The sequence below is a fragment of the Rhipicephalus microplus genome, chromosome 2 (genome assembly GCF_043290135.1).
Source record: "Rhipicephalus microplus isolate Deutch F79 chromosome 2, USDA_Rmic, whole genome shotgun sequence".
In the NCBI taxonomy this organism is placed as follows: Eukaryota; Metazoa; Arthropoda; class Arachnida; order Ixodida; family Ixodidae; genus Rhipicephalus; species Rhipicephalus microplus.
In genome coordinates, this window is record NC_134701.1 from 77848087 (window position 1) to 77873316 (window position 25230).

The following is a 25230-nucleotide window of genomic DNA, read 5'->3' on the forward strand; positions in this document are numbered from 1 at the left end:
TAATGGCTTTAAAGCCTGTTTATTAGAATTCAAGATAAATCTCAGGCTCACCCTAGTAATTTCAGTGATCTGGGTCTCTTTCTGCACCTTCTGTTTCATGCAGCTGTAGCCACACGTCTTGCCTAGTTTGTAGTCTTCGGGAGGAACTCCAGACGTGTCCGAGCCGCAGGGTTCGTACCAGCGGCCACCCATGTCCAGGGACATAGCACATTGGGTGCCTAAAGGCCAATGCTGGTAGTTTGCTGCAAGGTTGGTAATCCCAACACCCTGCATGTCATTTGAAAATCATGTAGGCTGGAAACGGTGACCAAAACATTGGTTTAACAGGCACACATTGAGAAGAGTGATTACTCGGGCCAGCAGGTAGTTTGCAAATGAACGCGGACACATTTTGTATACTTCGGTTGGTGTTTATATGTTCCTCGTCTATATTATTTTCAAACAGTGCATATTCAAGACTCATACATAGAGGTTTTAGCTAGATAGCTGTTGGTGGCAGTCGCTCGCGCTTGCACTGCAAAATAAGATATAGAAGAAATTGAATGCGACGATGATTGTTCCTGCAGTTCCAGCAAATCGTCACGTTGAGCACAAAGCAACGTGTATTCTAGTACCACTCGCTGCATTTTAATTCTTCGACTACTTTTGTCTATACCGCATGATCGCATTGTCTCAATGAAAAGTAACAAGTTCAATTCAGTTTTATGGATATTTATTATTTTCTGACAAGGTTCTCGTTCTCAGTAAATTTATGAAAATTGCTCAATAGAAAATTCTGATTAGGAATATACGTATGATGAGCCCAGAAGAGAGCAAATACATACCGGCAGACAGTTTTATTGTAGTGCTATACCTCGAATAGGAATGACAGATTTGATAATATGCATCTATATTTCATATAGCAGTGCAGGAAGACTCTACTGTACGCACAGTTTGATAGAACTCTGCACAATACCGGCTACAATAACCAAATTAAGGCTTTCAAGGAACTACACTGTTACGGCAAGTATGGCACAACACACTAAAGGCTCTTAAAATTGTAATGGACCTGTTAAAGGGAGACAAGAAGAAAAAGAGAATGAAGATATTGCAAGGGCACTGTTCGCAACAAAAACCATCATCCACCACTTGACAATAAAACCATACCACTAAAACCTGCTGTAGTGGTTGTAGTGGAAGGTGCTGCGTACAGGACACGCCAAAATTGAGGTTAAAGCACAGGTGCTCCGACGAAGCCGTCCCCTCGCTAAACTTTCACCACATCCATCCGGGTTGGGCATGTTCCGAAACGGAGACGACCGGTGACCCCTTTAAAATGTGCGCCTACCTCCACAACGACCAGTTCCACTTCAAAACCGAGAGAAGCCTGTACCTTTGCCGAAAGGCTGAATGAAGCCGTCGAGGCATGGCCCACTCTTCGAAAACAGGGCACCGCGGCTAACAAGTGGGGTCTCGCTTCTCAGCTTTTGAATGTCGTGTTCTTTCTAAGCTTTTATATGATATGCGAAAGAGGAGGATACGTTAACGGCATGAGATCATTTTGTTCCCGAGGTCAAGGTGCGCTTTGGGGACTCCACAATAAAAAAGGAATAGGTGAAACACATGCTCGTGCAACATCCACAACTGCCAAGCGAAACTTTCTCAATGTACATTGAGAAGAATGTTAGACTACACAAGATGGTAGGCTCTGGAATGTCTGAGGAAGACAGAGCCGGGCCCCTCCTAAAAGAAATCGCCGAGGACGTTTACAGTTTGTTTATTGCAAACGACACCCTTGCTTCAATTTCTGATGTCATTCGGCTTTCGAAACACTGAAGACAAGGAGCACCACACCGAAGTTTGGCAGTTTATCCAGTGTGACGACAGTTGCAACCATCGAGAGCAACCTGTCCCTCGATCACTAATCTACAATTCGACTAATAGTTTGCGAAAAAGTCGCCATGCATGCGCAAATGACACATCCAAGCGATGATCACTGACAACTGCCTCCAAAGTTGGAGCTGAGTGTTGCGTCCTTCTCTTCGTATCCGGCGGCGAAGTACATTGAGGAATATAGCCTAACGCATAGAGCAGAGCAATGTCACTACGATAACTGTCCTACTTATGACTTTCAGCTGGAACAAGAACAGTTGAGTTTTATGCCTGAGACTCTGTGACGTATTACGCCCGGCCGCCACATGAACAGCGCGGAAGCTATTACGACGACACGCCTTAGAATGGTTAAAGCGAATTTCAGCAAGCCGTCAGAACACTTTACCTGCATGACAATGAACTTGCTCGAAGACAGGAGCCTAAGATGCGTTCCGACGAATATATTGCAGACAGCGAGCCTTCCACTTGCAACTACTGCACTTACACAGGGCAGATAGCTGGATATTGTCGCCAGTGCCCCCAGTCAAAAAATACGCCACCCATGTTTTCGCCACCAGCAACCAGTACATCACATGACCCGCGCAAGGCCTACTGATTTCTGAGGAACCGTTTTACGCATGACACGAGATGCAGCAACCTTCCAGCATCTGAACGCAGCTTGACACCACCATTTAAACCATTCTCATCGCTCGTTGTCCCCTCACCACTGTTCTTCCACTCCGCCGCCGGGAAACAAACAGCAGTGAGGCCACTGGACGGTGTTCACAAGATTTACCTCTGCCTGTTGTGTTGATCAAAAACAAAGTAAACGTGCTGATTGACGGCATACAAACGATGGCTTTACTGGATACTGAAGCTACTGTATATGTGATGAGCCTCACCTTCAAAATTGTTTTGGCCTCGATGTTATGTTTATACAGAACGATGCGATTACCTTTTGTAGAGAAGGCGGCCAGTAGCTTCATCCCCTTGGTGTTTGGGCATTTACTGTTTTGTTGGCTGGGAAAGTGTTTGTGTCGGAATATGTAGCTCCTTTTTGTGTTACGCACAACGTGATTCTTGCAGTTATCTTGTCGAGGATTGTGCTGCTTCCATTGACGGTGGTAGTTGTGAAACATCGTTAAACCAGTTATCTATACCGGCACTTTGCGAACAGAGCTTCTGTGATATAGACAGGAACAAACTCGGCGTGAATAAAAAAGTATTTGCCCCGTCTTAGTGCTTGAAAGTCATCCGTGTCTCTTCAAGTGCCGTCGGCGTTGCTCGTGTTGGCCTTGTAGTTGGGCCTTTCAGCGTAAACTGTGCTAGGAGCATACTTGTACTCTTTTCTGTCATGTGCATGACAAAAGGAGTTGCGGCTTTCTGGGCGCTCAACAGTTCTGCCACACCAGTTGCGATTCCTCGAGGCATGAAGGTCTGTAGTAAGGAACCGAAACTGAAAGTGCGAACAAAAGTGTTGACGCAAATGAAGACCATGAAGTGGGGTCAGACGAACGTGAGCTTCGGAAAAGCGACGGGCAAAGAAGAACACGGCCAGCTAGCAAGACCACTAGCCGTTGGGACTCAGGGGACTGAACGGAGAAGCCAACGTCACCCACCCAACTGGAACGAGTGTCGCGTGTTCCTGCGGCGAGTGGTGGTTCCAGGCCAGGTCTGACATTCTGTTCCTGTGCCGGACTAGCATGCGGGCCAAGGCAAGCTAATGATTCTCTCTAGACTCGGGTCTGGCACAACCAGTCACTGAGATCGTGGCCAAGGTGCCACGTCGGAGCCGGTCCGGCATAACCGCCAATTGAAGATATGACCTCGGTGTTGTGTCAACCACAGCGTGGGGCCGCCTGGTCCAGCACAAGCAGCTGATGGTCTGCTCGTGGGCTACCGTGCACTTGGCCAGCTTCCCATGGCGCGATTGTGTCGTCGACGCCATCGTATTCAGTGGGAGCGTGAGGAGCACCCGACGGAATTAGACTTCTGAGTAGTGAGGACGCGTGGGTTACTCGCATGCGCGTAAACATAAGGACTGTAGGACTGAGTTATACAGCCAGTGTCTTGTACACACAGCCACAGTGTTGTGATTGTTACGCCAATAAATGTTTTTCTTGTCCATGTTTTTGGTTTCTTCTTCTGAGGGCCCAGGAACCACCACAGGTCGCTCTCTGCAATAAAGTCTCATGCAGGTAAACAGCAGCTCTATATACGAACCTCAGCTCAGCTTCCGCTAGTTGTGACAACCACTTTTCTGAAGTTTCAATGCTAGAGTATGATCAGCAAGGCTCTCTCTACAATGAATGAATTGGAAAGTTCTGGTAGAATTTCTTTCACAACAACTTCCTGCATTTGGCACCAAACATGGAGATGCACAACTTCAGTTACCATCATCCTGCACTCGTCACCAAAAAGACACCACCTCTGCACACCCATCCGCCAGAAGCTCTACCAAGTGTCTTCTTCCGAGCGCGAAATTAGTTCCGAGAAAGTAAAGGAGATAATGAACGAAAGTGTCTTCAAGAGTTCCATCACGTGGGCAGCTATGGAAGTCCTTGTCCAAATAAGATGGTTCTGGGAGATTGTGCCTTTGTTACCAGCGTCTAAATGTGGTGACTAAAAAGATGTATATCTCCCACAGCAAATTGATGATGTTAAGGTTTTTTTCACTGAGCTTCTCAACTTCCTACGCTTGATTTGCTATCATGTTATTGGCAAAAGGAACCGGAAGACAAGAAAAAGACCGTATTCGTGACTCCCGATGACCTATTCTGATTTATTGTTGTGCCTCTTGCCCAATGAAGTTCGCCTGCCACCTTTTAAAAAATTATTGGAACAGTGCTACGTGGTCTTAAGTGGGAGATGCGCACGTTATCCCAACAAAGTTGTAATCTTTGGCCATATGTTTGAAGAGCATAACAACCGCTTTAGTCGTGTTCTCGACTGCTTCGAAAAAGCTAGCCTGCTTCTGAATTCGAAGAAGTGTCACTTTGACGAACCTTAAACATTCGTCCTGGGGCAATTAGTCGACAAAGATGGCGTGAAACCCGATACTCGTGAGATTGTAGTGGTGAGCACCTTAATTTAAACCTCCGCAGTCGGCACGAGCACTTCGATTATTTATCGGCCTATGTTCTTGATTTCGTCGTTTTGTTCCCCGCTTTACGAGATCGTGCACCTACTGACAAGTATCCTGCAACAGGACGCGGCCTTCCAGTGGCCACCAAAGAGCGATGCCGCATTCTCTCAACTAAAGTTTATACTAACGTAAGTACCACCTTCGAGCCGCTTCGATCTATCTTGCCCGACTGAAGCATACACTGACGTAAGCGGTATCGACTTAGAAGCGTTGCTTCTACAATGTCAATGTGGCACCGAACTTGTCATCGCACATGCCTCCCATTTCCTGAACAATTCTGAACGATAATATACGGTGATAGCATAGGAATGCTTGACCGCTATTTTCGCAGTATGAAAGTTCTGCTGTTATCTTAACGGGAGACCATTCAAGATAATCACAGATCATCATCCCTTATGCTGGCTGGTAGGTTTGTGTGATCCCTTTAGTCGCCAAGCACATTGGGTGATGCGCCTACAGGAATAGGACTTCACGGTGTCGCAAAAAGTGGCCATAGTCTTACCGACGCAGATTGCGTGTCTCGGATTCCTCTTCCGACTACCGACTGAGTTGATGAGAATGTCTACTAGATGACTGTCTCGCTGAAATCACTAGCAAGTTTCCAGCGTGAGCGGCTTTTCGCGAGAATAACGGGGTGATCACACTATGGATATGGATCCGGTTTTTATCGCTGCCTTAATCCCCAAGGCAGCGGCCACTTCCAGGAGCATCTCATCGCAGTTCTTGACAAAATGCTCCAGGCCGGGTTTGCGTTTTATCCTAGCTGTTTGCAAGAGTCTTCGCTCCGCAGTTACACACACAATACATGACGATGGAACCTCCGGCCGTTTCAGCTTTGTACGAACGCTGCAACGCACGTGGGAACACAATTACTGGCCCAAGATTTACGAAACAACCAGACGCTATGTCACTAGTTGTGAAACTTGCCATCGTCTCACAACGTGGTGACCACAGCACCAGGTCCCCTTCAGCCATTTGCACCATCTATCATAAGCCTTTCGAGCAAGCAGGAATAAGCCTTTCGAGACACGAGTTGACTTTCTGGGTCCTCTCCTTTATCCAAGATTAATAATTGTTGGATAATCATTTGGTTTTCAATAATACACAATATGCCAAAGCATCAACCATACCGCCTTCCTCCACTGCTTCTGTGGCGTCATTCTTGCTGCAGTTTGCCTTGGCCCACCATGTGTTAGCATCAGTGACCATGACAACTAGTTTACTGCTCATGCCATTGAGGAATTACTTCGTCTGTGCACTTCATAGTTCTGCCATTGTACACCACACAATCCGCAGACAACCGACCTCGTTGAAAAACAGGTTTCAGACCAACATGCATGCCAAGTAGGTTTCCTTCAATCATAGGATCTGGAAGGTCACGTTACCGTTAATCACTTACCATTGCAACATGGCTAAACCTCAAACAACGTATTTTATTCTATTTGAAACTCTGTACGAAAGGTTACCGCGAATCCCTCTGTATAACTTCTTACCTTTTATTTTACGCAAGGATGATTGTGTATTGGAGACCTTGCCTTGCAGAAGAAGCCCGTTAAATAGTTCTTCTTCAAACTGTGGCCTCACAACGTCGTTCGAAGGAGCGATACGACAAACTTCACAAACCACTATCACTCGAAAAAAGTGATTTGATGTTGCTCCGGACGCAAAACGCAAGCTGGATTGCGACAGAACTTCTTAGCACGATAATATTGTTACGATACACGTCTGTACACGTCTCACAAATTACCTAAACAAATTTAATATACTATCGCCTTGTCAATTTGGCTTTCGTTCTGGCTACTCCAGTGACCTTGCGCTAATCTCACTTACTGACCAATTAAAAAAGGCTATTGACAACGGTTACTATGCGGGCGGTGTTTTCATCGACCTAACTAAAGCTTTTGATTCAATCAATCATCACATTCTTTTCAATAAACTTGAAGCATTTGGTAAAACTGGCCCAACATTACTATTATTGCGTAGCTATCTCTGCAACAGGACACAGAAGGTGGTAATTTCTAATGCATATTCTTCAACCAAATTAACTAATATTGGTGTACCCCAGGGGTCCATTCTGGGGCCCCTTTTGTTTTTACTTTATATCACTGATTTGCCGAAATTCCTTTCTTCATCCAGTTGTATATTATACGCCGATGACACCACAATTTTTAACTCCGATAGCAGTATTACATCCTTTACTGGAAGACTAAACTTTGATCTGGCACAGCTCGTTCGGTGGTGCAGTAATAACATGTTAGAAATTAACACGTCTAAGACAAAATTTGTTGTCTTCTCTTCACCACAAAAACCCTTGCCTTCTATCCCTCCTGTTATAATTGCGCGCAATGACATCCCTGTGAGCGACTGCTGTAGATTCCTAGGCGTTGAACTCGACAGTAACTTGAAATATCACCGACATGTTGCATATATTAGGAAAAAAATGACGTATGGCATTCGACTACTGATTAAATCTCGTCTTTATTTCAATCCATCAATACTTATGTCACTGTATTTTTCTTTTGTTCATTCGCACATTTCTTACTGTATTACTTCATGGGGCAACACATACACCACTCATCTTACTTCAGTTCACACAATTCAAAACCAAGCGATAAGAATTCTCACATCAAGCCCATATCTCTCTAACGCTAAGTCACTACTTCACGAAAACAATATATTAACTGTATCTGAGCTAGTTAAATATAACCTTGGTATTTAGATGTATAGAACTATAAATAACCAACTTCCACATTTCACTACCATTCTCTCAAATAACAATGTCACAAGGTTTGCCCTTAACAATAACTTTCTACTGCCAAAAGTTCGCACCAATTATGGCAAACAAACCATTCATTTTTCCGGAATTTCTTTTTGGAATAGTTTGCCTTCCGACATTAAAGTATGCCGTTCCCTGAAGGAAATTAAATCGAAGTTAAAAATCATATCATGTCAACTAACTAGCCTGTTTTGCTGTTCTTTAATTTATTCCTGTTCATTGTGAGTTGTGTTCTGTAATCATTTGTCATTGAAGTTAGCACGTTATTCTTACTTTTAGATTGTTTCTGTGAGATTACAAGGGTATATTCTTACTTTATTTGTTTCAATTGCATTTTACTGTAGCTCTGTCTCCCTGCTATGTACATCACAATCATTCTCAATTCTACATTGTACAAGAGGTCCCCTTGCAGTCTCTGACTATGGGACCTCTTTCTGTATATCATGCACATGTATTCTTCTTCATTTAGCACAATAAAACCTTCTGTTCTGTTCTGTTCTGAATAACTTGTTTAATGATCTATTTACAGCGCACAGAGCTCGACGAGCAAGATAGCGCCAGACCAGCATCCAACGAAAACTGACCTCGTCCTCCTCTTTCATGCAGCCGTGTTTAGCGGCGGTTTTGTATCATAACCCCCGGCGGTAAAAGCACCGTCCCGGTGCTAAATTTACGCAGATGATGTCGAAGGGGTGTAATAGGGCTTTAGCTGAGCCACGTGAACGGTGTCGCTCGGAGCTGACGATTACTTTGTTGGATCGGTTGGAACAATCTCGTACGTGACGTCTGTCACTTGGCGAACGATATGGAATGGTCCAGTGTAGGGCGACAACAGTTTTTCAGACAAACCCATACGCCGAGTAGGTGACCAGAGGAGCACGAGAGAACCCAGAAAAAAATGCACGTCCTAATGGTGAGAATTGTAGAGCTGTTGTTCGCGCGCCTGTGAAGCCTGTAGATGGTTACGGGCGACTTGGCGCGCGTGGTCGGCGCGGCCAATGGCTTCCCCAGCATATTCAGTGGCCGCAGGTAGTAACGCGTCTAAAGGTAAAGTTGGGTCCCGGCCATATAGTAGATAGAAGCGTGAATATCCGGCAGTGTTGTGACGAGATGAATTGTAGGCGGACGTCACATACGGCAATTGAATGTCCCAATCATGGTGGTCTGGCGCAACGTATTTGGCAAGCATATCGGTTAGGGTCTTGTTAAGGCGCTTCGTGAGGCCATTTGACTGGGGATGGTACGAAGTAGTAAATTTGTGCTTGGTATGGCAAGTCCTCAGGATTTCATGAACGACAGCTGATAAGAACTTGCGGCCACGGTCGGTGAGAAATTGACGGGGAGCACCGTGCCCTAATATTATGTTGTACAACAGAAAGTCCGCAACGCCGGTAGCGCAGCTGGTCGGGAGTGCTCGTGTGATTGCGTACCGCGTAGCATAGTCCGTGGCAACAGCAATCCATTTATTTCCGACTGTGGAGAGTGGAAAAGGACCCAACAGGTCGATACTAACTCGAAAGAAAGGCTCGTTGGGAACGTCTATCGGCTGAAGGTAGCCGGCTGGAAGGGCAGACGGCGTTTTGCGACGCTGACAGAGCTCACAAGCGGCGCCATAGCGTCGAACAGAGCGGGCAAGTCCAGGCCAAAAAAAAAAAAAACTGACGTCGTACCCAATCGTACGTGCGAGAAACGCCCAAATGGGCCGTCATGGGAGCGTCATGAAGTTGATGCAGGACAGTGGAACGCAAGTGCGCTGATATGACAGGAAGTAAGTCTGATCTGAAGGAATCAAGGTTTCGGCGATATAGGATCCCGTCTTTCACCAAAAACATTCGTAGGGACGGGTCGCGAGGCGTTGACTCCAGTTTGTCAATGATGGCTCGTAAAGAAGCATCACGACGTTGCTCTTCGCCAACGTTTAACAGCTGCGAAACGGAAAAAACGTCCGTGATAGCGTCAGTATCGGTTGCTTCGTCAACAGGGTAGCGGGATAAACAATCCGCATCCTGATGTAATCGCCCTCTTTTGTACATTACAGAGAACGTGTACTCTTGAAGGCGTAGAGCCCAACGAGCGAGACGTCCCGTGGGGTCCTTCAGGGAGGATAGCCAGTAGAGCGCGTGATGATCCGTGACAACAGGGAATGAGCGCCCGTACAGGTATGGGCGAAACTTGGCGACTGCCCATACAAGGGCGAGGCACTCGCGCTCTGTGATGGAATAGTTGCGCTCGGCTGGAGATAGCAGTCGACTTGCGTAGGCTATAACACGGTCGTAACGGCGTTGTTGCTGCAATAGCACAGCTCCTATGCCGTGTCCACTGGCGTCCGTGTGAACCTCGGTTGGGGCTAATGGATCAAAGTGAGCCAAGACTGGTGGCGTTGTAAGCAGTGTCGTAAGTTGCGAAAACGATGACGCTTGGTTATGGCCCCAGGTAAACGAGGCGTCTTTCTTCAAGAGGTCTGTGAGTGGACGTGCAATGGTCGCAAAGTCCTTAACAATGCGTCTGAAATATGAGCACAAACCCACAAAACTGCGGACATCCTTTGTGGTCTTCGGAACAGGAAAGTTCGTGACTGCGCGAATTTTCTCTGGGTCTGGACGCACGCCTTGGGCATCGACAAAGTGACCGAGCACGGAAATTCGACGACGAGCGAAGCGGAACTTGGAGGCGTTAAGCTTGAGTCCGGCTCGACGAAAAAAGTCTAAAATAGCTGACAAACGATAAAGATGCGTGTCGAATGTGGGCGAAAAGACAATAACATCGTCAAGGTAACACAAGCAGGTGGACCATTTCAACCCTTGGAGCAATGAGTCCATCATTCTTTCAAATGTGTTGGTGCATTGCAGAGTCCAAAGGGCATCAACTTAAACTGATAAAGACCATCAGGAGTGATGAATGCGGTCTTCTCGCGGTCCATCTCGTCGACGGCTATCTGCCAGTATCCTGACCGAAGGTCAATAGTTAAAAAATAAGTGGCACCGTACAGGCAGTCGAAGGCGTCGTCGATGCGAGGTAAAGGATAAACGTCTTTTTTGGTAATTTTGTTAAGGTGACCGTAATCGACCCAAAAGCGCCATGTTCCATCTTTCTTTTTAACAAGGACGACTGGAGAAGCCCAGGGGCTGCATGAAGGCTCGATAATGTTTTTCGCAAGCATTTTGCCGACTTCATGGTGTAATACTGCACGCTCCGACGCAGACACACGGTAGAGGCATCGGTGAATGGGGGTTGCATGGCCAGTATTTATGCGATGGGTGACAATGGTCGTTTGACCTAAAGAGTTGCTGGCAAAGTCGAAAATGCTACGATAGCCCTCAAGAACGTGGCCAAGCGCTGCAGCTTGCTCAGACGTGAGGTCCGTTGACACCATTCGCTCGATGTCGGCGCCGCAAGAACGTGATGGAGTGGAACCACTGACTGAGCTGCAGCAATCGTCAACTCTGAAGGGCTCGACATGGTAATCTTGGAGAGCAGTAATTTTGGTCAGGAAGATACCCTGTGGCAGAACTTGGGTGGTGAGTGAAAAGTTGACCAGTGGAAAGAAGGTGCGGTTTCTTTTAATCGTCAGAATCATATGCGGCACAGCAACCCCATGCGTAAGCATCACTGCAGGAATTGGGGCCACCATGTAATCACCATCAGGTACTGGCGGCGTGGAGGATAAGTCGACATGTGTGACAGAGTTAAAAGGGAGGCGCGTGAAATCAATGCAGCAGAGGCTGGTTTGCGGTGGGCTAGGCGGGTCGGAAAACAGGGGTAAAACGAGATGGAGAGAGCCAGCCGAACAGTCTATGAGGGCAGAGTGCGTGGCTAGAAAATCCATATCGAGAATGAGTTCATGAGGGCAATGTTCGATAACGGCGAAAAGAACGACAGTGCTTCTCTCCCCAATAGACACTCGCGCAGAGCACATGCCAAGAATTGCGGCAGTTCCTCCATCGGCGACTTGTACAGCTCGGTTAAGGGCGGGCGTGACAGCTTTTTTAAGTCGGCGGCGAAGGTTAGCACTCATAATGAACACATGCGCGCCAGTATCTACCAATGCACTGACACGAACATTGTCGACAGTAACGTCCAAAAGGTTCCGGTTTGTTGTTAGCGTTAATCGAGGATTTCTTCCGAAGGTCGTCAACGCAGCTCCACCTCCAGAAGCTGCACGGCCTAGTTTTCCGGTCGGAGATGCTGCGAAGTGGTCGGGGAGGTAGCACGGCATTGTGGGGGCGACCGGGACTGACGACGAGCAAGGGACGGTGACCGGTCGTAGCGAAGTCTGCTCAGAGGTGCTAGGAGCGGCAAAAGTGGTCGGCGTTGATGGAGAAAGTGATGGGGACGATTGGCAAGCAGAAGTGCTGTGATACTGAGGTGCATAATGGGACGGTGGAGCCCAGCGGCTGCGGCAATGACGTGCGATATGACCAACGCGTCGACAGTTGAAACATATGGGCCTGTCATCAAGGGTACGCCATTCGGACGGATCGCGTTGTATGTGAGGAGAAGAAGGGGGACGAAAAGAAGGCGCAGCAGAGTATACGGCAGGAACAGGATGTAGGCCGACATTCGATAGCTCTTGACGAATGACGTCTTGTATCAAAGAAATCGTGGTCGGGGAAGGCGCAGGCGTCGGTAGTGGCGTGGCTACCGGTTGTGCTGCCTCGACCTCTCGACGAATGATGCGTGTGAGGTTGTCACATAGAGGGGCCTGGTGGAAGGCGTCGTCCCACGAAGTGGTCGCTGTGTTCGGAAGGCGCACGATGTTTTGGGCTACACGGCGGGCTTTAGCTTGTTCGAGACGTCGGCATTCTTTAAGGATGGTGTCGATGCTCCAGACGTTGTTAAAAACCAGCAGGTTGAAAGCATCGTCGGCAATGCGTTTCAAGACGTGGTTAACCTTTTCGTCTTCCGACATGGACTGGTCGGCCTTGGAACAAAGGGCCAAAACGTCATGATTGTAGGAGACGTACGATTCGGTAGAAGACTGAGCCCGTGTGGCAAGAGTCTTCTTCGCAGCGAGCTGATGAGCAGATGAATCGCCAAACACGTCACGTATCTTTTCTTTGAAGAGGTCCCAGCTGGTTATGTCGGCTTCGTGGCTTTCAAACCATGTTCGGGGAGTGCCGTCCAGGTAGAAAAGCACGTTGGCGAGCATGAGCGTGGGACCCCAGCGGTTAGTTGCACTGACGCGCTCGTACCACTTCAGCCAAGTGTCGAGATTAATCGTACCATCACCGGAGAAAGTGCCGCGATCCCGGAGGTGCGGGAGTGTGACGTAGGTGGTGGCTTGGACTGATGAGGACGGCGTAGAGGAAGTACCAGCAGTCGAAGCAGTCGAAAGGTCGCCGATGGTGCGACCGCTACGCGTCTGCATCGAGGTACGGGGGTCATCCACCTCCACCAATAATGTTACGAGTAACTTGTTTAATGATCTATTCAAAGCGCACAGAACTCGACGAGCAAGATGGCGCCAGACCAGCATCCAGCGAAAACTGACTTCTTCCTCCTCTTTCATGCAGCCGTGTTTAGCGGCTGTTTGTATCAATATGACCCTTCTGTATTTGTGAACCGTCTCGGTCAAAAAATTTGCCTAATAGTTCGTCTGCTGTGCAACGGTCGACGACCAATTAGAACTGAGCTGATATTGCTCACCTGGATCCTTGCTACCCTCCTTATTAATCGCGGATAATTTTTTGGACACACGATGTCGCGCTTCAACGTTGGTGGTGGCGCCATCCACCCCCACCCCCCTTCTCCTATGCTCGCTCGCGTCTCGTGCAGCATGCTCACATCTCGTACCGGCCCAGGAAGACACCAATCTCCCCCCCCTCTCTAGTCTCGCAAAAATGTCATTCCTCTCTTTCTATCTTGCCTCATAAGGCCGATGCAGGCAGCATCTGCTCATAAAAAATGACTCCTCGTGCTGACTAACCGTTCACTGGCCACACTGTATACAAGGTTTCCCATGTAACATTGGCCAGAGTTTAAAAATATAACGGAACGCGTAATTACGACGCGGCAAAATGCACGTTACCCACTGTTGCTTCAATGAGAAAGTTGTAGATCGGTTTGCAAAACGTGTGATAACACAGTTTTGAACTTTATATCTGTTAGGTTTTAGTGTTTTTCTGCTAATTGCGATTGCCCGCGAACTACAATAAAATACTACGTGAAAAATCCGCTCACGCGTCAGTGCGCACGATGATTGTAGTGCTCCCTAACGTTCTGCGTACGAGCGACACCCTTCCTTTGCACCAATTCATGACAGCGATAAGCAGTCACAGCGGTTATCGTTTTTGTGGCCGATAGCAAAACGTGCTCATCGTAAAGCAACCACTATCGTTGCGGCCTTGCTGGGACAGCATAATAGGGCAAATGCTATAGTCGTTCGTAAGCGGTTCGTCAAGAAGTGCTAGAATCGATGCGCGCACTGGCACACGAGCGTGTTTGTCACGTGGTATTTTTTGTATTTCGCGGGCATTTGTAAATACATAAGAACACCTAATACCTAACACATAAAGTTTGAAACTGTCTAAGCAGACGTTTTTAAACAAATATGCAACTTTCTCACTGAATTTTTTGTCCATCCTCTTTCTTGAATAATTAGTTAATCAAACATATATAACTAAACAATACTTGAAAACACAAAAAAGTCTGACTAAATCCAGGCAACAGTGAGCAACATGCATTTGGTCGCATCATGATTACGTGTTCCGGCATATTTTTAAGCTCTGGCTAAAGTTACGTGGGAACCCAGTATATAGGCACTGAATCGCTCGTTCGGAATTTAGTCGAGGGCGTCTTTACTTGGCTTTTACTTGACGTTGAAGACAACACTTCTGCTTCATTCAATTATTAGAAATAATAAAAAAATAGCAAATAAACATTCACAAACCACACCCAACTACGCAACATTCACGTGATACCTCCACCACTCTGCGACGCATTTACTCCAGTTCTCCCGTGGGGAGATTCGGGTGGCTATTCTTTTTTTCACCCACACTCGCCTTATTGCCTTCATATGCTTCAAGAGGCATGTGAAGGACATGCGAAAGGCAGGAAAGAGGAAGTGAAAAATTGCATTTTGCAAGGGCTCTGTTCGCAACAACAACCAGTGTCCTTTACCTGTATCACAACTTGTAATAGCAATGTTAATGATCGTTCAGAAACAAGCCGACAAGGAACCTTCCGCACGTATTCTTTAAGCTTGTAGCTACTGGTGTGCAAGCGAGCCCTGAACCTTCCCATTCCTACTTCCAATCGCCGCTTTGCGGCCTTCAGAGGGCACAACTTGTATTATGCGTTGCGGGTGGATCATCCCATCAGCCAAATGAACCGCCTGTGATAGACGGTTCTAGAACCACCTTCTGGGCTGGCTCTCACTAGACGAAATCTCTATTAAACGACCCAATTCCTCTGTTCTGGAGCTGTGGCGGCCAAAACTTTGGGTCGAGCCACTTCCTCGCAACATCCATCTCAGTCAACACGCAGGCGGACGCCTAACCTGAACACAGTTTCTCCACGCTCGATTCTCCTGGCGTCTTGGAAGTAGATGTCTCAGGCCCAACCTTCTCGAAGCACTTCACAGCCACAGTAATATAGGACGATCAACACATTGACGACATCTCTTTCCACGCCCCTGATGCAACTAGATCTGCAGAGAGAGCCATCGCTTGGACGTCGTCTCACTACTAGGCAAGAGTGATCATAACGGGCTCGTTCTTTGGCTTTCCCCAATACTTGTATGGTACCATAGCTTTTCTGGGCGCCAACCTTGTCCAGGTTGCCTCATGGCACTTTGAACTTCATTAAATTCGCATAGTCTCTTCTCCTGACTAGGCGCGGCTCTTAGGTAGCAAAGCGCTTCATGCCGCTGTCAGCGTTTCTCTCTGCCAGGCCGTTCCCTTTTCCGACAACGCGTCTCCCTTGGGCCTCTCAGCTTTTACGCAGTACTGCGAAATCATCGGTTAATATCGAACTTCGCGCCCTCTTTACCCAGAACTTGCACAGGGTCTCTCTAAAGTGGACTAGAAACTTCGGAGACGCTTGCAGATGAACACTTTCTTCATTCCTGCAGCCGCTGATTATTATATACCGGTTATATATAGCTACTAAGTGCATTGTGGGGTGCTGGTCGACACCAAACACATGATTGCAATATGCCCTACCATTCCTCTTCCTTTTAAATGCGAATTCAATTCTCAGTTGGGGCAATGTCAGGCGTCCGTCGGTATCCGTCGACCAACCTCTCCCATAGCAACAGCTGTGGGCGCGTGCGTCCCTAGTAGCCGGAGCTCCCAACATGTTACGCTGCGGCATCAGCAGCTTTCAGCAACAACTGCAAGCGCGTGCACCTATTTAACGGTTCACGCAAGCTTCCAGAGCTGGAAGCGACAAAAAGGCCACGTGCGGCAAACGGCGCTATTGGCGCTACGGTGTAAGAAAAAAAAGAAAACACTAATCTTCTAACGCTGGGTTTTCACCTGCAAAACACCGTTACGAACGCTACGCACTGCTTTCGCATTTCGCCATGATTCTCTTCGAGGACGTGGGGGTATTTTTCTATCTCCCTTCTCCCTACCCACAAGAGAGGCTTGAGAGGAGTTCCTGCTCGACTGCTCCACCCAGGATGCTCAACACTACTTGGTAACAGGCTGACGAGCAGTGAGGACCTCCAGTGAACTTCTGGTATAAGGAGACCACTCAAGTGAACTTGTAGTAGAACTCGGCGTTTTTTTTAATAAACGTTTTTCCACCCCTACCACCATTGTAACGGGTAGACAGACGACCACAACTGTCACAGTTCGTTGAAACTTTTGTCGTCAACCGTCCTTAGGGCTGATAGGTTTCTGAGTTGTTCTTTCTTGAAGTTCAGAGGGTGTTCTTCGGACTTCCTATTGTTGGGAAAACTCCGACTTTCAATACAGTTTACTTTTTGAAGAAAGTATCGCAGTCTCCACAATATGCTGTCTGAGTATTTATTTAGAGGTTGTTTCAATGCATAATATTTTTATTTGCTACGATCATTTGTAGCAATATTTGTGATACTGTATTCCATTCTTTCATTTTTTACTTGCTGTTAATTTGAATTTAGACTAGCAGGAGTGATTTAGGTTGCATCTTGATTTTAAATGCCAATAATATTAGATACAAAAATAATAATAAGCATATTTATTATTGTTTCTAGTTATCGCCGTATTTGTCTACTACCTATCGGAAAAATTGCCACGGCGGATACTGGAAAACATGGTGGGCGTAGTCAAAATAATAGGGGGCATGGTGGAAATTATTATAGATATGGTGGGACATAGTGGAAGTTATGGGGGATATGCCGGGACATACTGGGTGGTATGGTGTACAGATGATGGGTAAAGTGAAAATGATGGTGGAAAGCAGAGGATAGATAGTGGGCAATATTGGGACACTCTGCCCACCATTGCTATATTGCTGGGAAGCCCTAAGTATATGTTGGGTGGTGCTTATTATGGTGGGCCACATGATGTACCAAGCTGAGAAACTCTTCCCACCATTGCGATAATGCTGGGAAGCAGTAAGCAGATGATGGGTGGGCTTATAATGGCGGGCAGTTTATATAGGGTACCATGCTGGGATCTGTACACTACATTTTCAACCACCATAATTTCCACCAAAGGTTAGGCCTACCGACCGAGCCCGCACAATTGTGTTATCCGTGCTTCCTGGTTTCAGAATACAGGATTTCGACGATTAAGAATGACAATACAGTGCAGCCATGGCATCAATTAGCCTAAATGAAGCATCTTGCATTATGTATGATGCCTTCTCAAGAAGCAACAAACATCGATGCGACGCGATTCAAGCACTCCCAGAGAACGTAGGTCTCTTCTCACCGACAGCTGCCGGTCGCACTCGCCGGCACTTCTCTGGCTTCTGTGCGAGAACTCAGACGTGGCAATTCGTGTGCTTGGGGAACCAAAATGATAGCGTAATGTTTCCGGCACACTGCATTCATTTTCGCCAAGCCGTTATGTAGTTGTTGCTTTAGCGAAAAAGCTACAGTATTGCGCTGGCACGACCGCCCTCTACATTGCGCGAAAAGCATCCCAATACTCAATCAAATAAATTAGGCGGGCGTATCTATGGAATGAACCTAGAAGCGTCATAAAGCGTGAGCAGATGTCACCCTTTAGAACGAGCATGAAACGGATATTAAACTTGGCAGACCCCACCGGTAAACTGTTGCTGCTCCCCAGTCCACTTGGTTTTTTTTTCTTGTAGTGGTGAATTGTAAAAAAAAATAGCACTGGTGCAATTAACACAGTGAAAATTGTTACAGGCAGCAGTTGCTTGTGTTTAATAAATGTGCAATTTTTAGTAGCAGGTGCAGACCTCGTCTATGTCGTGTACACGACAAACATAACTGAAGTTGAACCGTAAGTTTGTATGACAACTAACAATTTACCACACAACGAACCTCATGTTGGTATGGCGCAGTGGTTAGTGTCTCTAATTGGGGATCCACAGGTTGCACGTTCGATTCCTCCGTGGCGCCTTGTTTTTTTTACGGGACGGGTGTTTTATACCGTTTTTATAGAATTTTTTTTATTTTTTGTGGCAGCTCGTCACGGTGATTCTGACATCATTTCGCGCTCAAGCGTTGCCGGCACTGCAGCACCCACCATATCCCGTCATGCGCCATGGTGGGCGTTTCCCACCATTCACCCACTACATTAATCCACTATACTGGTGGGCGGTGGTTTACACCATGCCCACCATTTGTTTTTTTAAGATAGGGCTGTGTGCCGTATTGAATTTAATTGTGCTGCCTCTTCATAACATACTGTATGTTAGCGTGAATAATTCAGTGATTTATAATCAACAGGGGTTTCTCTCTGGGCACTGATGTACCACAAGTATTGCTATTTTCCCGACGCAAATATTTTCTTCTGTTTCTCACAGAGCGGGTGCAGTTTAGTGTAACTGGAGCAGCTTTTTTGACGTAGCTAGCTACTCACTCTTTTTGTTTAAGCTTGAAAACTGATTTCGACTCGTCTGCTGCGAATCTCCTGCATAGCTATCTTTTTAATTATTCATGCTATGATCTCATAAATGGCCAGTCGTCATTGTTATACAAAGAGACTTGTGGAGTCCCTCAAGGGTCAGTATTAGGCCCAGTCCTAGTTTTACTTTATCGTGAAGATGTTTTTTCAAAATTCTTTCTTGTTTTCTGTAGTATGCTCATGAGATTAAGATACTTAAGTAAATTGATTTCTTTAACGACTATCACTTGCTGCAGTCAGATTTGTGTTCTTGCTCCGAATTGCATTATAACAATGCCTTTTGTTTGAATACCTCAAAAACCACATTCTTGAGTACAAGTCGCAAAACATTCATCGGGTCATTTCCACATTCTCTGAATACTATGTCTTTCGGCAAGGTGTATGAGTTCAGTAGTACTGGTGTTTTTTGATAGCATGCAAAATTTTTCTTCTCACACTAAACGTGCTTTAATGGGTGGTCTTTGTTCTCTCGGCTACATATTCAGAACTTCTCGAGAATACAGTTCTTCTACAGCATTCCACAAATTTTACTGTGCCAATTGTCTTCTGGCACCTAAATATGCATCTGTGATGTACAATCGCATTGCTAACTCTGGCAGTGGCGCCTTTGAGCGGGTCCAGAAAACGTACATGACTATTTACAATCATTGTTTTGCTAGAAAGAATTCTGTATCTAGTTCTAACACTGCCATATTATTATTATTTCCATCGCTTCTCTGCCAACAAAATCACGCTGACCTTTTATTTCGTTACAAACTAGTTCCTGGTACTTCTCAGTTGTTTAAATTTGGGGATTCCGCGTATGTCAACCAGAGCCATTTCATGTACCTACCAAATGTTTACTATATTTTAGCGTTCATAGAATACAAAGCCTCTCTAACAATTTCTTCATCTTGATGTTTTTCGTGTTCCATAAGCACTCTATTATTCAAGATATCAGCGTGACAATGTGTACAAATGTTTCTGTTTTCTGTTTTTCGGGAAGCCTCACGCACGTTTGTGTGTAGTTCGCAATATTTCTGACTACCATTTCTTGACTTTCGTGTTCTATTTTTACAGTTTTCTCCTGTTACGTTGGTTCATATTTCTCTTTGCTCTTTTATTTGATGGCTTTTTCTGGAGACCTCCTTTATAGTACTGTTTACTTTTTGGCTGGGTACACTGATAATCATAATGAAAGGAATATTAATTGTTTGTATTAATAATAACATTAGTAGTAGTATTGATTTACCAGGGAAACTGACTACAATAGTGTCAATCGTAGTAACAGACACACTGCTTCATCAGATCTTTAAAAAGTGTTATCTCCAAAAGTACAGTAAATAGGCAAGCTCTAATATACATAGGGGAGTGACACAAACTGCGGTGTTTGGCGCCAGTCTTGTAAAAACGGGTAGTGCGTTAGCAATGCATGATGAATATTTTATAATTTACTGGCACACCTGACGTGCAAATTAGGTAAGAAGAACCTACATTGGTACTAGCCGGTGAAGGTCACAATGAAGTGTTTTACCTGACGCAAGTGTTGAAGCCCTTGATTGCAGTCAAGCTTAAGCTGGTTGCTGCCCTTCGACAAAGTTTCGAAATTAAATACGCATTAAGCATGGCCCACAACAGAGTTATTACTTACCATGCGCACTTGGTAGTAAGTAATGTTACCAACTGTGCTCACGAGGTCAGCTGTTAGTATGGTTGGTGGCACCATGTGGCAATTAACCAGGTTGATATCAGGCCCAGCGTAATGTATGATGACAACAAAGATGTCCACCGGTACGTCACTGAAGAAATATGTAGATATCAAATGCTGAAAATGTCGCACTAGTAAAGCATTCAAGATAGAATTCTATGATGAGCTTTTTCCAAAGTAATGCTTCATTGGGGCACCGACAACTGTCAAAAGGCTGATCAGCCACACAAACGACTTCCTCAATCCGGCTTACCAATTATTTCATTTGTGCGTTATTTCAACGATATGTTGCGCAAAAATAATAGACTTTAGCCAGCTTACACTGAGTTCGCAAACGCTACTCAGCGTGCGAATATCAGGCTGAAGCAAACTAAAAGCTTTCACAGATTCACCTCAATCCAAGGCACGGTTGAATAAGACATGATTTCACAATTTTGAGCGTTTTTTTGGTTACAAGTTTATTGCCTTTGGAAATCTACATTTCACCATGCCCGATGATGTTCGTACTCTTTATCACATTGATTATCCAGTGTGTTCACTGGATCCGACTCAAATGTAATAGAACGCGTGTTTCTTCAGGTATTCGCTTGAATAGTTTGCAAGGCGATGTTTTTGCAATGCATAACGTAATCAAAGAGAAGAAAACTGAAGTTCAGGAATACATATAAAAAATATTTGTGCTTTAAAACTGCAGTGTGCTAACTATGCCAAAAACAATTAGGTTAAAGTGGACGAAATGGGACCAATGCTGACTACTGGGCCCAAAATGACAACCTTCGAACTATACGCTTGATACCCTACAAATTGACATATTATGGCAGGCGCTCGCCCGCACACCACGTATATAAATTAACATGCGAACAAGTCACACCCACCACTGTCTCCAGTATTCAAACCTGCGCAATCTCGGTATTAATAAGCATAGTTCTGCGCTGATAAAGTATTACGCGGCCACCTACGAATATTCACAGTGCCTGGCATTTTTTTTAATCAAACATGGGCCGTCGCTGTAGGAAGATCAGCATGGATGCAATGCATGTTTTTTTTGCGATGCTGTTGACTAGTGGCCTCAAATGTTATATTATAATAACAGTTTACTACTCGCCTGTACACCCTCAAAAAATGTGACAAAAGGCAGGCTGTTCTGAGAAGCCCACACTCTGAGCAACTATTGCGAAAATTTTCATTTGTTGCCCCGGATGTTTTAAATTACTCAACATCTGTTTGTACCAAGAAAAGTCAGCAGATTATTCGGCCGATGCCACGCTATGTGGGAATCAGGTTCATGCAGAGCACGTGGAGAATACTTTCTGATGATGCATTTTTTTATTTGAGCGAAGTGTTCTAAAGGGCAACAAAAGTGATTATAATGTTGTTTCATGCATGTCGTGGGCTCACGAAAGTCCCTTAAATGGCCACATAAGCTCTGGGGCTTCGTCACCACTTCATTTGGATTACAGAGTTCATATTGAAACGAAGAGCACCCTTAGGTGCGATGGTGCGAATACCATAAGTAACTTTCATTAGCGAATTACTGTGTGGTCGAGAAACGCACGCATATAGTTTTTTGAATGACATTGCCACCAGAAACTGCCAACGCTCAGTGCAAACGTCGCGAACAAAAGAAGCGCTGACAGCACCACTATAACAGACAAAGCCAGCCGCAATGGGTGAACGGGTTTTGTATGCACACGAGCTTTGACCATGCGGCGAGCGCGCGTGAAGACGAAAACAACCATGCTCGACGCAGAGATTTGTGAGTACTACGATCGTTCGGTTCCTTTTCTCAGCTGCTGTGTTATTTCTTTAGCTTTCGAAACACGTTCGCCCTAATTAAACCTTCTAAATAGGACATCCTTGTTTTGAGGTTGTTATATCTGTTACATATTTTGGTGGAGGTGCAGGGCAAGTGATTCCGAGCCCCACACGAGATTGAAGTATAAGCAGTGACCTGACCAGCCGCAACCTGTAGAACTTACACTGGTGCACCAATTAGTGAGCCGCCGTATCCGAGGAGAATCGCCAGAATTTGGACCACTTTCTTCTGTGTCAAGGGCATCAACGACAAAGACAAGTGATACCTCCACTATGACGAGCCAAGTTACGCCGGGCAACTCATCGTAAGCCAACCTGTCATTCCAACGGTTTGTCACGGTGACCAATACGAGGACGCCGAAGACTGGTTAGAGAATTTCGAGAGAGTGGGAAATCTAAATAAGTGGAACGAGGAAGGCAAGCTGCACAACGTTGCACAACATTGCATCGGAAGACTCTGCACGAGTATGGTACAAAAACAACGAGACATTTCTGACGTCGTCGCAAGAGCTTCGGCGGGAGCTATAAACTGAGTGCGTTCGACAACAGTGATCAACGCGAAAAGGCGGAAGCAGCCCTTCGTTCACGGAAGGAACGAATGAACGAAACTCTCGCGATTTACATAAAAGATATGTCCCACCTTTTTAAGCGAGGTTATCAGGGCATGACAAAGACAAGAAGGTGCGCTACCTCATGCACCGGGTGAAGCAATAGTTTTTCGCGGGACTCATCCGTATCCTGCCCCGTACTGTTTCTGAGTTTTGGTCTGAAGCAACAACCTTCAAAACTACGCTGCAGCAAAGAGCCTGACAGTACAACTGCGACGTAGCTAGTGCATGAGTAGGAGTCTACTCAGCAGGCGTCGTGGATAATCTTGACACATTGCGGGAACTCGTCCGGTCTGCTGTCAGGGAGGAATTAAGGAAAGTGCAGTTACCTGATGTCAACCCCGAGCTGTCTGTCGCTGAAGTTTTCTGAGAAGAAATTCGGCAGGCCATGCGGAAGCCTTGGATTGATGTGCCAGCGACCCGAAGGGCGGCAACGTACTCTCTGGGGCTCAGGCGACCTGCTCTGCACTGTGCGCTGATCGAGACACCCAGTATATATGTGAAAACAATGCGCAGCCCGCCTAATATTGTGTAGGCAGCCCACACTCCACCTCGTGCGACAGAGACAATGCCACGGAAGAGCGATGTATGGCGAGTTGCCGCACCTAGGTCCTTGTGCTTCCACTGCGGAGAGGCTGCCCACCTGTACCGATTCTGCCAATATCATCAGGCTGGTCTTATGGGATTCGCCATCAACGCACCGGGTCGACGAAACGACGAAAGGCCTTCCCACGTTGAAGAGTACCTATGCTCACGTCGAAACTTTGACCGGCCTTGTCATCATCAACCACGCCCACCATCCTCCATGCGTTACCACTCGTCCAGCCCACGTCCCTCCCCAAGCACGTCTGGACATCGCGATCTATCCTAAATCCGGGAAACTGAAGAAGGCGACCTGTGGAGGCGAGACTGCTAGTGACTTCGGACTTGAAGATCCTCCACTGCGATACGAGCATGATGACGACGATTGTTTCCAGGTAAATGAGTGAAGTAGAAAAAAATAATTTCAGATTTGTCTTTAGTGATTGACGGAATCGAGCTCAATGCTTCGATCGACACTGGTGCGGAATACCCCGTGATAAGTTACAAGTCAGTGAAGCGACTCGGGAAACTTTTGACCGAATAGAGTGGACATCAAGTACATACTGCAGGCGGTCACCTCATAACCCCTTTCGGCTGATGTACCGCAAAGATGGTGGTACGGGCTTTACTTACGTCAGTGGGTTTGTCGTCCTGCCCATGTGTTCGAGAGAAGTCATATTCTGAATGAATTTCCTACGATATAACGGTGCGATCATTATTTTTCAGAGGTCAAGCATGTCATTTTCTACGGAACATGCTATAAGAGCAGCACGAGTAGAGGAGTAATACAACACCTACTACGGGTCGTTGATGATGATGTAACGGTACTGCCACAAGGCAGTGTAATAATTCTTGCCTGAAAGGATATATTTAGTGACTACGAACGTGTGGCAGCCTGCAAATTGGATGTTTCCTTAAGAGAGGTGTTTGTGCGACACAATGGATTATCAAGCTGCAGAACGGGTGTGCAGAGATTCTCCTCACAAACTTCGAGAACGAGTTCCAACAAATTACAAAAGGAACAGCCATGGCCTTTCTTGATGAGTCCCGTGAAGTGGCAGAAATAAGCAGTCTTGAAACTGCACCAACAGATATGAAACTAACATCTGACATCGGCGTCATCATCATCATCCTCAGCCTGACTTTGTCCACTGCAGGAAAAAGGCCTCTCCCTTGTTCCTCCAGTTAACTCGGTCCTGTGCTTGCTGCTGCCAATTTATACCCACAAACTTCTTAATCTCATCTTTCCATCTAACCTTCTGTCTCTTCCTAACTCGCTTGCCCTCTCTGGAAATCCAGCCAATTACCCTTAATGACCAGCGGTTATCCTGTCTACGCGCTACATGCGCGGCTCATGTCCATTTCTTCTTCTTGATTTAAACTATGACATCCTTAACCCCCTTTTGTTCCTTAGTCCACTCTGCTCTCTTCTTGTGTCTGAAGGTTACATCTACCATTTTTCTTTCCATTGCTCGCTGTGTCGTCCTCAATTCAAGCGGAACCCTCTTTGTAAGTTGCCAGGTTTATGCTCCGTAGCTAAGTACTGGCAGGATACAGCTGTTATATACCTTCCTTTTGAGGGATAGCGGCAATCTACCTGTCATAGTTTGAGAGTGCTTGCCAAATGTGCTCCACCCTATTCTTATTCTTCTAGTTACTTCTGTCTCGTGGTTTGGCTCCGTGGTTATTACCTTCCCTAAGTAGACATAGTCTTTTACAACTTGAAGTGCACT